This window comes from Phacochoerus africanus, chromosome 9 (assembly GCF_016906955.1).
Source record: "Phacochoerus africanus isolate WHEZ1 chromosome 9, ROS_Pafr_v1, whole genome shotgun sequence".
Taxonomy (NCBI): Eukaryota; Metazoa; Chordata; class Mammalia; order Artiodactyla; family Suidae; genus Phacochoerus; species Phacochoerus africanus.
This window is the reverse complement of record NC_062552.1, coordinates 118,010,814-118,026,432: the sequence shown is the minus strand read 5'-3', so window position 1 is coordinate 118,026,432 and position 15,619 is coordinate 118,010,814. Positions and strand designations below refer to the sequence as shown.

At 45.4% G+C, this 15,619-nt stretch overlaps 1 pseudogene; it reads left to right on the top strand.

Moving 5' to 3' along the window:
- The first annotated feature begins 885 nt into the window (after window positions 1-885).
- LOC125136770 (40S ribosomal protein S7-like) lies at window positions 886-13,636 on the top strand (annotated as a pseudogene).
- Window positions 13,637-15,619: the final 1,983 nt, after the last annotated feature.

Below are 15,619 nucleotides of genomic sequence, written 5' to 3'. Positions count from 1 at the left end.
GGCTAATTGTCACACACACACACACACACACACACACACACACACACCCATTTTATAGGAGAGACTTGTACCGATGGCCGCCCAGAAGAAATCATTCCCAGAATCCTTGGCAGATGATTGTACACAGAATTCCCAGGTCCCGCCCTTAGGGAAAGGGGAATGATGATAGGTTATGCTCACTCAGCTCTGCTCTGTGCAGCTCAGGGGCCCATGTTCCTTCTGTCCCTAAGACATTGCCTTCATCTGCTGGGTCTGCATTGGCGCTCCACTCACGTCGGCATTCCAGTGGTTGCCAGGCTCTGGGGTGGGGGTGAAGGTCGCTGGAAAGGGGAATAGAGGGGAGTTTGCTGGGGGCGATGGGTCTGTCCTGCGTCGTGACTGTGGTGGGCGTCACGTGAACCTATACACGTGTTAAAAGCTGAGGACCTGTAGACCAGAAGGGGGGAGAAGTCGATTTTACTGCATAATTTAAAGACTGAAATTAACACAGAGAGGCTAGATATGTATATATGTGTATGTGTGTATCTATACACTATACCTACATTGAGAGTTTAGTCCTGTGCCTGCTGCACAGAAAATGTTCTAGAACAGTCCTATTTGATGTGCGGTCCACAGACCAGCATCCCACACTTACTGTTCGGGTCTCTGATGATTCCGGATCTCGTGCTAGAGAATGAATCGATGACTTAGTTAAGCACCCCGGTTAGGCTGCTGCCGACTTTTCATTCTGAGAGACAACTTCCTCAGTGGAGTTAAAAGCGTGTTGATTTACACGACAGGTGCAAACTCCTTTTGTAGAAGCAGGTGAGCCCTTTGAATAGCGCTGCTCTGGAAAGCGTAGCTGCAAAATAATGTTCCCATTATGTGCATAAGAACCTTGCAACAATGGTCGCTGAAGGCGGGGACCGTGGCGCTGATGCCTGGGTGGCCCGTGCCGGCGCAGGACCTGGCCGGCAGACAGAAGATGTCAAATCAGGTTGGATGGAGGAGATGGGGACACGTGCTCACAGTTCATCCCATCATGCAGTTGACCAACTGGGGGGCAGATAAACAACCAATGTCGCCTAATGCAGGGCGTATTGAAATGTCAGCTGAATCGTGGCCCAAGAGTCCTGCACAAGGACCGAAAGGGGTGACAACTTGTTGGCACATGTGTATTTCCCTGATGCCCTGGATTTTGCCTTTTTTCCATATGCCCCCAGAATGAGTCCTTCTCTCCAGGCTTTCACTGTCTACAGCACTGCTGCCACCATTCTTTTCTTTTTCTTTCTTTCTTTCCTCTTTCTTTCTTTCTTCCTTCTTTCTTTCTTTCTTTCTTTCTTCCTTTCTTTCTTTCTTTCTTTCTTTCTTTCTTTCTTTCTTTCTTTCTTTCTTTCTTTCTTTCTTTCTTTCTTTCTTTCTTTCTTTCTCTTTCTTTCTTTCTCTCTTTCTTTCTTTCTATGGCCACGCCTGTTATATGGAAATTCCCAGGCCAGGATTGAATCCAAACTTCAGCCATGACCTACACCACAGCGTGGCAACATCGGATCCTTTAGCCTACCGCGCTGGGCCAGGGATCCAACTTGCACCTCCACAGTGACCCAAGCCACTGCAGTTGGGTTCTTCACCCACTGTGTCACACTGGGAACTCCTGCTGCCACCTGCTTTAATCTAGAGCCCTGGCCTGTTCCAGAAAAGTCACACCCAAGATCTCATCCATGAAAAGGCAAAGGGGTGAAACAGAGGGAAATACTTGAGACTACAATTGAGAAGCCAGCACCTGGGGCCCCCACGCTGCCCTCAATAAGCTGGTTGGTCTCGGGGTGGGGGGATGCCACTGTCTAAAGGCTTCTATCTCCCTTCTACCTCCCTTGCTGCCCAGCAGATGGGCTGGGCTCCCAGACTCACCTTTACCCTTTCAACCCTGACCCCTGACATTCTCAAACTCACTGGGCTGACAACCTCACTCACTCATTAATAGGACCCTTTTCTTTTTCTTCTTCTTCTTCTTTTTTTTTTTTTGTCTTTTTAGGGCCACACCTGCGGCATATGGAAGTTCCCAGGCTAGGGGTTAAATCGGAGCTGTAGCTGCCGGCCTACATCACAGCCACAGCAACAGCAGATCCAAGCCAAATCTGCGACCTACACCACAGCTCACAGCAATGCTGGATCCCCGACCCGCTGAGTGAGGCCAGGGATCGAACACACATCCTCATGGATACTAGTCAGATCGTTTCCACTGCATCACAAGGGGAACTCCCAATAGGGCCCTTTTCATCCTTCTTTTCCTGCCTAAGAGCTGCACCTCTGGGCATGCTGGTCCTTTGCCGAAGGACCAGCAAGCTTTGACCATAGAGAAAAGCCTGTTTCCCTCCCGACAGGAAATCCAGAAGTTGAACGCCTAGCTTCGATCTCTTATCTGTCTTTGAGGTTTCTGGGTGCCCTCAGCACAGCCCAGAGCTGCCTAGCAAAGAAGTCTACCATCTCTGCCATCACAGAACTGCTGGCAGATCGCAGCTGCCTCTATTCTTTCAATGTATAATTTATGCGGCCCCTTTCCACTGCCAACGACAGCCCGCAAAGCACACTCGATCCTGCCCAGGGAAACCGGGAGCTCTGCCCTCTGAGATGCGTGTGCTCTCCACCCACGGCCACGCACAACTTTTCCGAAGTCTCTCGCTTTACTGGGGCACCTCACTAGGCCAGGAACAATGGGACCTGGGAATAATAAGACAGTCACCACGATTTCAAGGCTGCTCTCAGAGACAGGGGCGTGGGTGATATTAAACACATAGAATGTATTTGCAGCAGCCACGGAGCTGTGCCCAGCAGGCTAGAGCCCACAGCTTTACACAATTACATCTCAGCAGCCAAGTAGCATGGCCAACTGGGCATCGGGTTCCTAATCAGATGGCTGGCTTCTGATTTTGAGGCTGCCTGCTACCAGGAGGCCTCTGAAACGTCATGCCAACTCTCCTCGCCTTTCAAATATAATGCACTCGCTCCGGCCCGGCCAGCCCTGCTGAATTGCAGCAAGGATCAAGAGGAATAATACATGATTTAATTTGTTGGTGATATTGGAAAACATTAAAAGCTAGACAAACAGGTAAGATTCTAAAAATTAAAAATTCTTTAGCAAACCTGCTCAATTTTTGACATAGTAAGTACATATGTTACAGTGTAAAACAGAGGGTCGCATTCAAATTGCATAGGTGTCTATGCCAGGGCACAAGCATGTATTAACTTGCTTAAGCAAAAAGATCTCTATGCTTGAAAGAAAAAAAGAAGGGAGTTCCTGCTGTGGTGCACTGGGATTGGTGGCGTCTCTGCAGCCGCAGGATGCAGGTTCAATCCCCAGCCGGCACAGGAGTCAAAGGCTCCCTTTATTGCCACAACCATGCCATAAGTTGCAACTGCGGCTGGGATCTGACCCTTGACCTGGGAACTCTATGTGCTGGGGAGTGGCCAAAAGTGGGAGGGAAAAGAAAAAAGAATATTAAAAAAAAAAAAAAAAAGGAGTTCTCCCTGTGGCTCATCAGGTTAAAAACCTGACACAGTGTCTGTGAGGGTTTAGGTTTGATCCCTGGCTTTGTTCAGTGGATTAAGATTCCAGCGTTGCCACACACTGTGGTGTAGGTGTGGCTATGGTGTCAGTGGGCAGCTGCAGCTCCGATTTGACCTCTAGCCGAGGAACTTCTGTACGCTGCCGGCATGGCCCTAAAAAAAGATGAAGAAGAAGAAGAATACAAGCAGGAGTTCTTTGTAACACACTCTACTCTGGCGACTCAAAGTGTGGTCCGTGGGCTAGCGTCAGCATCAGCTTGTTAGAAATGCAGCGTCTCAGGCCTCTCTAGGCCGAATCCCTGAATCAGAACCTGCTTTTTCCCAAGACCCCCAGGAGATTTGGGTGAGAAGTGCCATAATCAGCAAGCCTAGGAGTGGTATGGGAGCAGGGGTGTGCCGTCTGCAGCCCACAGCTCTTAGTTCAAGTCCAGTTCTGCCCCCACCTGCCTCCGTGGCCTTGGGAAAGCTGCTGGAGCCTGGTTTCCTCAACTAGAAAACCATGTCCTGCTATTTCACTTCTCGGTGGGACCAAAGGAACGTGAGGGGTAACCAGACATAGCCAGATGGGAGATGGAGAAGATACAGTGACGGAGAAGAGCAGGAAACAGATCAGCGCTTCCTTCTGCTGCCCTGTGTCAAGTCCACCCATCTCTTCCCCAGTGGCCAAGACCTGCTGCCCAAAGGCAGACAAAGAGCACGTGGCTCCCATCCTGCCTGCAGAAATCTGAACGTTCAACCAACTCGATGAAAAGAGAAGCCCCAGAGCTTGGGGCCATGAAGGTCCCCGCTTCCTCCAGGAGAACTGGTGGGTTTTCGGCCTGTTCCCAGACCACAAAGCATCCCATGTATGGTACCTGGAGACCCAAGGCTGAGGTCGGCCAGGGAGTGGAAGAACCTCAGAGCAGCCTTATGCTCCAGGTTGCAAAGCAGAAGGCTGGGGAGCTCTCCCAGGCTGTCTTGAGGCCTTGCCTGCAGGTAGATGAGAGACATTCCTGTTACACTGGGTTTTCTATTAAGCAGGCATCTTGATATAACCTGAAAGTGAGGGTTCTTGACCTATGTTTCAAAATTCTCCAGCAATGCTGGGAAATGGACTGCGTCACACTCGACAAAATTCCATTCAAGTAATTACCCAGGGAGAATTATTCTAATTGCACAGATGTAAGTGCTCCATTTCGTGGGTTTAAAAATACCCACTTTCCAGGGCTGTGGGGAGCATTAAATGAGATAAGGCGTGGATGGCTCTTGGCAAAGGGCTTGTGTTATTCATCTTTTCCCTGCAATCTTGCAGATGAGTTGAAAGCTTCAGTCTGACCCAGAGGCCTCGTCCTTGACCTCAGCCCTGGCAGCTGCATTTTGATGGCTCTGCTAATCGAAGGTCTAGTTCACAGTGATGGCGTCCCAGGCCCTGATCCTAAAAGCCCCGACTCATGGCGGATAGAGTTTTTTGCTTTTGTTTTTGTTTTTTTCTGACAAAGCTCTTCTATTTTTTGCTGAAACCACAGGCAGCCTGGCCCTCTGTGCTTTCTGCAGCTGAAACTGATCCCTTGAGGAAATCAAGTTAAAGAAGCGCTTGCAGACACTAGTTTTAAATGCTCCTACATGTGCATTCAAAACCCAGGGACTTATCAAGCCAACATGTAAGATAAATAGTACATATTGAGTACACACTGACCAGGTGTGGGAGATGGATTTATTGGCCCCGATTCTTCACCCTCCCTGTATCCACACCCTTGCCAAGGCCTCCTTCGGGCAGGGTAATTCCACACCCCCAGATCTGGGGCTTGACCATGTGACTTGCTTTGGCCAATGGGATGGAATAGAAGTGACGTCACGCCAGTTCCAAGCCTAGGTCTTAAGAAGCTTCACATGTTTCTGCCAGCTATGGAAAGAACTTCCCCTGTGCACCTGCTGTCCCATCAAGCTGGACTCCAGACTGAACCCACGTGGGTCAGAGCCTCACCAACTGCACGCAGACCATTAGGGAAGCTTAAAGCAGAGTCATCCAGCCCAGCCCAGCCTCAAATAACAGAACTGCCCCAGCCTGCCTGGAGAACCAAAAGAAAAGAAAAGAAAGGAAAGGAAAGGAAAGGAAAGAAGAAGAAGAAAAAAAAAAGACTGTTGCTTTAAGCCACTGTGTTTGGGGATAGTTTATTATGCAGACTTCTTGTGGCCGAAGCAAACCAATATACCACGTGATGAAATTGAAAAAATAAAAGGGGAGGAAAAGAAATTAGGAGGGAGAAAAAGGAGAGCAGGAGAGAGGGGGAAGGTGAGATGTCCTTACAAAGTGTGAGCTCGTTCTGGCTGAAGACGGACATGGCCTGTCAGGTGCTCTCGGCTCCAGGCGCCCAAAGCAGTAACTATGTACCTTGGTGCCACAGAGCCTGGTTGTAGCAGCTGCACGTCATCCTAGGAAGCTGAGTAGAAGAAGCCCAGAGGAAGCAGAGTTCACAGGGAGACAGAAAAGGGACTGCAGAGCTAGGGACACATAGGACCAAGGATCAACAAGGCCCACATCTGCATTCCAGGTGAGAAAAGATTGGGGATCGGATATATGTTACTGAGACTCAAGCCCAGCTTAGGAAGGCAGGACAGGGCTGATCAGAATATTAGCCTTGGACCCAGGCAGGCAAGGGAGACCCAGAACTAAACCCATTTCCTCTGGGTGAGGGTGGGGCAGGGACAAGGCAGGTGCCAGGTGTTAAGAGAAAGGCACTTAAGTGTAGGAAGGAGTCAAATGGGAAGAGAGGTGTTTTAGTCAGGGTTCCGCAGAAAAACAGAATCAAATGGATGGATAGATAGATAGAAAGAATAAAATAGAAAGAAAGATAGACAGATATATAGATATGTAGATAGACACACAGATACATAGATGGAATAGATAAATAGTTAGATCTATACATACATACATAAAAAGAATAGATACTTATATAGAATAGAAAGATAGATACACAGATACATAGAGAGACACAGATACATAGATGCATAAAAAGGATAGCTATATAGATAGATACATGCATAGAAAGAACAGAGAGATACTTAATAGAAAGATAGATACACAGATACATAGATAGATATACAGATAGGATATATAGATGCATAGAACTTAGATACATAGAAAGAACAGATACATAGATACACACATACATACATAGCATAGAATAGATACATACATAGAATAGATAGATACATACATACCTAGAAGAAAGATAGATACATACATACATAGAATAGAAAGATAGATACATACATACCTAGAAGAAAGATAGATACATACATACATAGAATAGAAAGATAGATTGATGGATTGACTTGAGAAACTGGCTCACATGACCATGGAGGCCAAAAAGCCCGAGGATCTGCCATCTATAAGCTGGAGACCCGGGGGAGCTGGTGGTGGGTTCAGTCTGAGTCTGAGGCCTGAGAGGCAAGAGCACCAGAGTCAGGGCAGGAGAAGGTGGCTGTCTCAGCTCAAGCAGAGACCTGAGCATGACCTTCCTTTGCCTTTTGTGTTCTATTTAAGCCCCTGGTAGGTTAGATGGTGTTCACCCATGTTGGGGAAGTTTCTTTACTCTGCCTACCAATTCAAATGTTCATCTCTTCTTCTCAACTGAGAAACCTTCACAGACACCCCCAGAAAATGTTTTACCCCTCTATCTGACCTCCCTTAGCCCAGTCAGGTTGACCCATAAAATTAGCCGTCATACAGAGGTGCCCAGTGGTTGCATTTGGGGGCCTTGTCAGGTGTGGGTTACTCGCCTATTGGAGTGGGTTGAATGGCAGCCCCCCAAAGATGCATCTGTGTCCTGACCCCTGGAATCTATGACTATGACCTTGTTTAGTAAAAAGGTCTTTGCAGGGAGTTCCCATAGTGGCTCAGTGGGTTAAGAACCTGACGATGTCTCTACGCATAATTCCTGGCTTCACTCAATGGGTTAAGGATCCAACACTGCCACAAGCTACAGCATAAGTCCCAGGTGGGGCTTGGATCCGTGTTGCTGTGGCTGCAGCTCCAATTTGATCCCTAGCCTGGGAACTTCCATATGCCACAGGGGGGGGCCCTTATTAAAAAAAAAAAAAAAGTCTGCAGAGTTCAAGATCTGAAGATGAGATCATCCTATAGGATCCAGATCAGCCCTAAAACCAATAACAAATGTCCTTAAGAGAGAGAAAAGAGGGGAGTCCCCTGGTGGCTCAGTGTGTTAGGGATCCAGCATCGTCAACGTTGCGGCTGGGGTCACTGCTGTGCTACAGGTTTGAGGATTTGAGTCCAGGCCCTTCTACCTGTGGCCAATATTAAAAAGGGGGGCTGGGGGAGAGAGGCCACGTTGTAATAGGGAAGAAGCTTTGTATTCTATTACAAGTTAATCACTAAAGGAGTGTTGCCTCTATGCTTAAATTACACACAATGGCCCATCTGTGGGAACCCTGCCTAGAGGTAATGAGAGTCAAGCTAAAATACCTTTGTTTAGCTGACAGGAAACATTCTAACCAAGCCCGCCTAATGGTTGCAGGAAAGAAGAAATTAACACACCCTCCCTGGAGTCTGGCCTGAACCAGGACTCTCGCTCTCTTCCCTTTTAGGATCAAAGAAGCCTGAATTCTAGCTCAGGGGAGACAGCTCTTTGGGACACCAGTCTACCATCACCTTGGTCTGGCTTTCTGAATAGAGCCAGCATTCCTTGCCCTAACAACTTGTCTCTTGATTAATTGGCCCATCGTGTGTTGTGCAGTAAGAGCTTAGACTCAATCAGGATGTGAAGATGAAGGCAGGGATGGCAGGGCTGAAGCCACAAGCCAAGAAAAACCTCGAGCCCCATCTCAAAACTGGAAGAGGCTGTGAAGACTGTGCCTGGAGCCTGATGCCACCTTGATTTCAGACTCTTGGTCCCTGGGACTGTAGGAGAGTACATTTTTTTTTTTTTTGAGCCACAAGTTTGTGCAATTTGTTATGGCAGCCTGCTGAAGCTGATAGACCCCTCCACCCTATGTCACAGTAGAGTCAGCTACCGATGAGAACGTTCCCCCAAAACACCTCTCGGAAAAGAATCCCTTCATACATGAGCACGTCTCATCCTGGTGTCACCTCATGCCTCTTGGAATGGTTATTATCAAAAAGACAAAATAACAAATGTTGGCGAGGATGTGGAGAAAAGGGAACCCTCATGAACTATTGATGGGAATGCAAATTGGGGTGCAGCCACTGTAGAAAACAATGAGAGAATTCCTCAAAAAATTCAGACTAGACCCATATGATCAAACCATCCCATTTCTAGGTATTTATCTAAATGTGAAAAGATACATGGACCCCCCCTACGTTCATTGCAGCATTATTTACAGTAGCCAAGATATGGAAGCAACCTAAGTGCCCGTTAAGGGATGAATGCATAAAGAATGCATAGAGTTGGGAGTTCCCCGTACTGGTGCGACTAGGAACCGTGAGGTTATGGGTTTGATCCCCGGCCTTGCTCAGTGGGTTAAAGAACTGGCGTTGCTGTGGCTGTGGTGTAGGTCGGCGGCCACAGCTCTGATTAGACCCCTAGCCTGGGAACCTCCATACACCGCGGATTCGGCCCTAAAAGGACAAAAGACAAAAAAAAAAAAAAAGAATACATGGTGTTATTTGTCTTCTCTGATTTACTTCACTTAGTATGAGAGTTTCTAGTATGATATCACTTATATCTGGAATCTAATACATGGCACAAATGACCCTTTCCACAGAAAAGAAACTCATGGACTGAAAGAACAGACCTGTGGTTGCCAAGGGGAAGTGGGAGGGAGTGGGATGGACTAGGAGTCTGGGGTGAATAGATGCAAACTATTGCATTTGGAGTGAATGGACAATGAGGTCCTGCTGTAGAGCACAGGGAACTATATCCAGTCACTTGTGATGGAACATGACGGAGGATAACGTGAGAAAAAGAATGTATATATATATATATACGTGTGAGTGGGTTTCTTTGCTGTACAGTAGAAATTGACAACACTGTAAACCAACTATCATGGAAAAAATAAAAAATCATTAAAAAATACATGGTGCAAAAAAAGAAAGAAAATGATAGCCAAGATTTGATAAGAAATTGAAAAATATTTGAAAAATAACCAAGTGTGATTTTAATTTATATTTCCTGAATTTGCAGTGATATTGTGCTTCTCACACGTGTTGGTTATTTGAATAGCCTCATTTTGTGGTTTCCTTTTAGGCAGCTTGCATGTTTTTCTTCTTGACTGTTTACTTTTTTATTGATTTGCAGGTGTGACTTACATATTCTGGATATCAGTGTTTGTTACCTATATGGCAAATATTTTCTTCCACTGTGTGGCTTGAGTTTTCATTCTTCTCATGGACTTTTTTTTTTGGGGGGGGGGGCTGCACCTGTGGCATATGGAAGTTCCCAGGTTAGTGGTAGAATAGGAGCTGCAGCTGCCAGCCTACACCACAGGCACAGCAATGCCAGATCCGAGCCACATCTGCGACCTGTGCCACAGCTTGCTACAACACCCGATCCTTAACCCACTGAGTGGGACCAGGAATAAAACCTCCCTCCTTGTGGATACTAGTCGGGTTCATTACTGCAGAGCTACCAAGGGAAGGAACTCCTAGAATATTTTTCATCTCTATAATCACAAGATTAAATCTTTTGAAGTACACCATTAAAATTGGGATCTAAACTCTAAATAACTCTAAAATGGCACATATACCAAATTCTCATGCGCAAGTTAAAGATTGGTGCCTACTTCAGAGTTCCCTGCTGTGGTGCAACGGAATTGGCATCATCTCTGCCGCGCCAGGATGCAGGTGTGATCCCTGACCCAGCACTGTAGGTTGCAGCTGAGGCTCAGGTCCCTCCAGAGGAACTCTGTATGCTTCGAGGTAGCAGGGGGGAAAAAAAAGATTTGATACAAATTATTTTTTTATTTTTATTTTTTGCTGCACAGCACATGTGGAAGCTCCTAGGCCAGTGATCCAACCTTCACCACAGCAGTGACAATGCCAGATCCTTAACCCGCTGCACCACAAGGAAATTCATGTACAAATTATTTTTGAAATAAACGCCCAAAACATGAATATCATTGTTTTCTCTTTAAAAAGAAACATTTCAGGTTTAAGGTGCCAAGATGTTAGCTTTTAACTGGGATGATGCTGCCATCTAGTGGACACTGGAAAACTGATGGCATGTTTCTAATAGTCACAGTGGTGGATGTTGTAGTATTTAGTACAAAGGGCCAGGGATGACTGACATCCGGAAATAGGCAGGAGAGTCCCGAAAGATTAAAATTATACTCTACAGGAGTTCCCGTCATGGCTCAGTGGTTAGCAAACCCAACTAGCAACCATGAGGACGCCGGTTCAATCCCTGGCCTGGCTCAGTGGGTTAAGGATCCGGCGGTGCCGTGGGCTGTGGTGTAGGTCGAAGACAAGGCTCAGATCCCTCGTTGCAGTAGCTGTGGTGTAGGCCAGCAGCTACAGCTCCAATTCAACCCCTAGCCTGGGAACCTCCATATGCTGCAGGTGAGGCCCTAAAAAAGTCAAAAGACAAAAAAAAAATTATCCTGGAGCTCCCGTCACGGCTCAGTGGTTAACGAATCTGACTAGGAACCATGAGGTTGCGGGTTCCATCCCTGCCCTTGCTCAGTGGGTTAAGGATCTGGCGTTGCCATGAGCTGTGGTGTAGGTCGCAGACTTGGCTTGGATCCCGAGTTGCTGTGGCTCTGGCATAGGCCGGCGGCTATAGCTCCGATTAGACCTTAGACTCCTCACCTGAGAACCTCCATATGCCGTGGGTGTGGCCCTAGAAAAGGCAAAATGACAAAAAAAAAATTATCCTCTACAAATCTCAAAGTTCCTTTCACATAAGCAAAAAACTCATGATTATCTGAGCCTAGAAATTCACCATGTTATATATATACATATTTTTGCATGATTTTAATATAGATTGAATTTTTTAGGCATTTCATTCATCTTGCAAATGGGGGTACATTGCCCTTGGATTTGTTCTGAACTTTCCCAAGAGTTATTAACCATTTCAAAAAAAAAAAAAGTATCGTCAATTTTGTCACACCCAGTACTTGAATCAGTCTGCACATGCAGCTGTCTCATTCACGAGGGGTGGATATAAACATATAGACAGGGTTGTATAGCTATATTTCTTAAACCCTTGCTTCAAATTATCAAATATAAAAAAGTGTTAATAGAAATTTCCCTTGTGGGGCTGTGGGTTGAGGATCTGGTGTTTCTGCAGCAGCTCAGGCCATAAAAAGAAAAAGCCTGTTGGGGAGAAGAGATAAATCTCTCAGTAGAATTTCAAATAATTTTATGGAGCTAGTCCATCCTCAAAGAGGCGGGGCCTCAACGTCCACTCTTGAAATGTTGGCTGCAATGGTTTCCTTTCCAGGAGGATGGAAAGGGATGGGGGTGGGTAACTTAATGGGAGAGAAGCCTGACCAACGCCACCTCGGCCAAGTGTTTTACTTAAGCCACCCTGAGGACGACAGTGCAGGGGTCACAGTTTGGAGAAGCACCTGAATTGTATTCCACCAAACTACAAAATAGGGAAGGCCTGTAGAGGCAAAAAGCACAGGTTACATAAATTGTTTGTCAACAGTTAGGGTTGGAGCCAGCAAGAAGTAAGGATGCTTATTAAGCAAAAATTGGTTGGAGATCAAAATGGTTGCATGGTTACAAAGAGAGATCTTGAGGAGTTCCAGTCATGGCGCAGTGGTTAACAAATCTGACTAGGAACCATGAGGTTGCAGGTTCAATCCTTGGCCTTGCTCAGTGGGTTAAGGATCTGGCATTGCTGTGGCTGTGGTATAGGCCAGAGGCTACAGCTCCAATTAGACCCCTAGCCTGGGAACCTCCATATGCCGTGGGAAGTGGCCCTAGAAAAGACAAAAACAAAAACAAAGAGAGATCTTGACACCATTTTAAGGTGGCAGCTGGCAGCTACTAGCAGATCCATTTTGAGAACAGCTTGTGGTGTCCTTGAGTTTGACATACTTCAGAAAATTCAACTTCTTGGAGTTTCCAATGTGGTGCAGCAAACTGGACTGGTATCCATGAGGATGTAGGTTCAATTCCTGGCCTCCCTCAGTGGGTCAGGGATCTGGCGTTGCCTGAGCTGCAGTGTAGTTCGTAGATGCAGCTTGGATTCCATGTTTCTGTGGCTGTGGTGTAGGCTGGCAGCTGCAGCTCTGATTTGACCCCTAGCCTGGGAACTTCCATATGCCTTGGGTATGGCCCTAAAAAGCAAAAAAAAAAAAAAAAAAAAAAAAAAAAAATCAACTTCTCAAGAATGCAGGAATGTGTCTGAAACCACATCCACAATAGCCTCCCAGATGCCTTAACCAGTTTAATGTTTTGTCAGAACAAAGAACAAACATGAAACAGGACAAGGGTATATTCTTTCAAGATTCCCAAAGGGACAGATTAGCATGGACACAGCAAATCAGCATGATCTTGGTGTCTGGGAAGGAAATCTCATCTTCAAAAGCGTGCCAGCAGCCAGCATCGCCAAGGTCCAGGCCATGTTCAGCTCCGGGCTAGGATTGTGAAGCCCAATGGTGAGAAGCCGGATGCATTGGAGACGGGCATCTCCCAGGCTCTCTCCTGGAACTGGAGATGAACTTGGACCTCAAGGCCCAGCTGCTCGAGCTGAACCTCATGGCCGCCAAGGAAGTTGAGGTTGGCAGCGGTCAGAAAGCTGTTATCATCTCTGGTCCTTTTCCTCAACTGAAGTCTTTCCAGAAACTCCAGGTCTGAGTTGTGTGTGAGTTGGAGAAGTTCATTGCTCAGAGGAGAATTCTGCCCAATCCACCTCAAAAAATCCATACAAAAAATAAGCAAAAGTGTCCCAGGAGCCACACCCTGACAGCCATGCACGATGGCATCCTGGAGGGCTTGGCGTTCCCTAGTGAGATGATGGGCAGAGAATCTGGGTGAAGAGGGACGGCAGCCACCTCATAAAGGACCCTTTGGGCAAAGCACAGCAGAACAACGTGGAGCACATGGTATGAAACATTTTCTGGAATCTATAAGAAGCTCATGGGCGAGGATGTTAATTTTGAATTCCCTGAGTTTCGGCTGTAAATAGAAATGACTAAATAAAATATTATTCATAAGTGATTTATTTTTGTCTTTTTTTTTTGGTCTTTTTAGGGCCACACCTGTGGCATATGGAAGTTCCCAGGCTCGGGGTTGAATCAGAGCTGCAGCTGCTGGCCTACACCACAGCCACAGCAACTCAGGATCCAAGCCGTGTCTGTATCCTACACCACAGCTCTCAGCAATGGCAGATCCTTAACCCACTAAGCAAGGCCAGGGATCGAACCCGTGTCTTTTTTGACTTGGGTTTTTTTTTTTTTTTTTGGTTAAAGCAGATATGCAATGTATGTTTGACAGGCCATAAGACAGGCCATTCTAGTTAGCATCAAAAGTTCAAGCCAAATCATGTATAAGCCAAAGTAACTTCCCCATGCCTCAGATGTGGAAATTTTTCCCATCAACATTAACAGTTATAAGTCATGCTGGTAGCATGTATCTTCGATAGGCGGTGATAAGAATGGCAATTCACCTCTGTGACCTTCCTCCTCCTAAACTTTCAGCTAATCACAAGGGGACCATTCAGACAAATCCCAGTGAAGGAACACTTTCCAAAATACCTGACCAGTACGCCTCAAAACTATTAAGGTCATCAAAATAAGGAAAGTATGAGAAATTGTCACAGCCAAGATGTACCTAAGTAGGCACGATGACTAAATGTCATGTGATATCCTGGAAAGGATCTTGGAACAGAAGGATATTAGGTTAAAACCAAGGAAATCTGAATAAAGTATGACCTTGACAGTGAAGTGCCAACACTGGTTCATTAATTGCAACATGAGTACCCTACTTTGATGAGATGTTAATAAAAAGAGAAATTGGGTGCAGGGTATGTTTGAACTCTCTGTACTATCTTTGCAATTTTTCCTTAAATCTAAAACTTTCTTTAAAAATAGGTCATTCTGGTACAAAGACAACTACAAAATGTCACCAAGGGATATGAAAAAAAAGATAAGTAGAAAGACTTATCATGTTCGTGGATTAAAAAAAAAAAAATTACCCTTTAAAGATATTTCTCCCTGGATATTTATTTCAAAATCTAGCTTGGTTTCAATCAAAATAGCGAAGAATTTATTTGAAATTGAAAAACACATTGGTTAATTTCATCTGGAGAATGAACAGGTAGGATGAGCCAGAAGATTTTTTTTAAATCTAAATGAAAACAAGCACAGGTATTAAATCAAATATCAAATTTATAAACATTAAAACAGTGTGACACTGTTGCCAGAAGGGATCGCTCATTGGAACAGAAGAGAACATTCCCAAACAGGTATACTGGCATAGGAATTTTGTGTGGGTGTTTTTTTTTTTTTTTTGGCTGCATCCACAGCATGTGAACATTCCCTGGGTCAGGGATCAAAACTCTGTCACAGCAGGGACCCAATCTGCTGCAGTGACAATGCTGGACCCCTGACCTGCTACACCACAAGAGAACTTCCTGAATTTTGACTATAAGTTTGGAATTTCAAATCAAAGAGGAAATGGAAGATGAGTTAATAAATGGTGTTGGAACATAATAAATGGTGTCTATTTATGAGCTGGTTGGCTAAGACTTACATAGATATGCAAAGCACCCTCATATGCACCAAACTAAATCCGAGATGGATTAAAAAGTTAATTATAAAAATCAAAACCCCAGAAGAACCCCCCCCCCAAAAAATACAGATTATGAGGTATCTAACAGTTGGAGGAATAGCCTTTTCAGGCACACAGACAAAAATAATAAAGTGGAATATCTCCCAATTTGTATAAAAATTATAAACTGTTCTGTGTTACAAATTCCATCCCACCACTCCCTTCCTCTCCCTCAAAAAAAAAAAAAAAGTTATGAACTGGAAACAAAACTTTGCAACATCTATGAGACATGATTAAGACAGTTAATATAAATAAATTCCTGTGTATCTATAAGGGGAAAAGGTAACACTTCAATGGAATACAAGAAGATAATTCCCAAAACAAGACTACACAAGC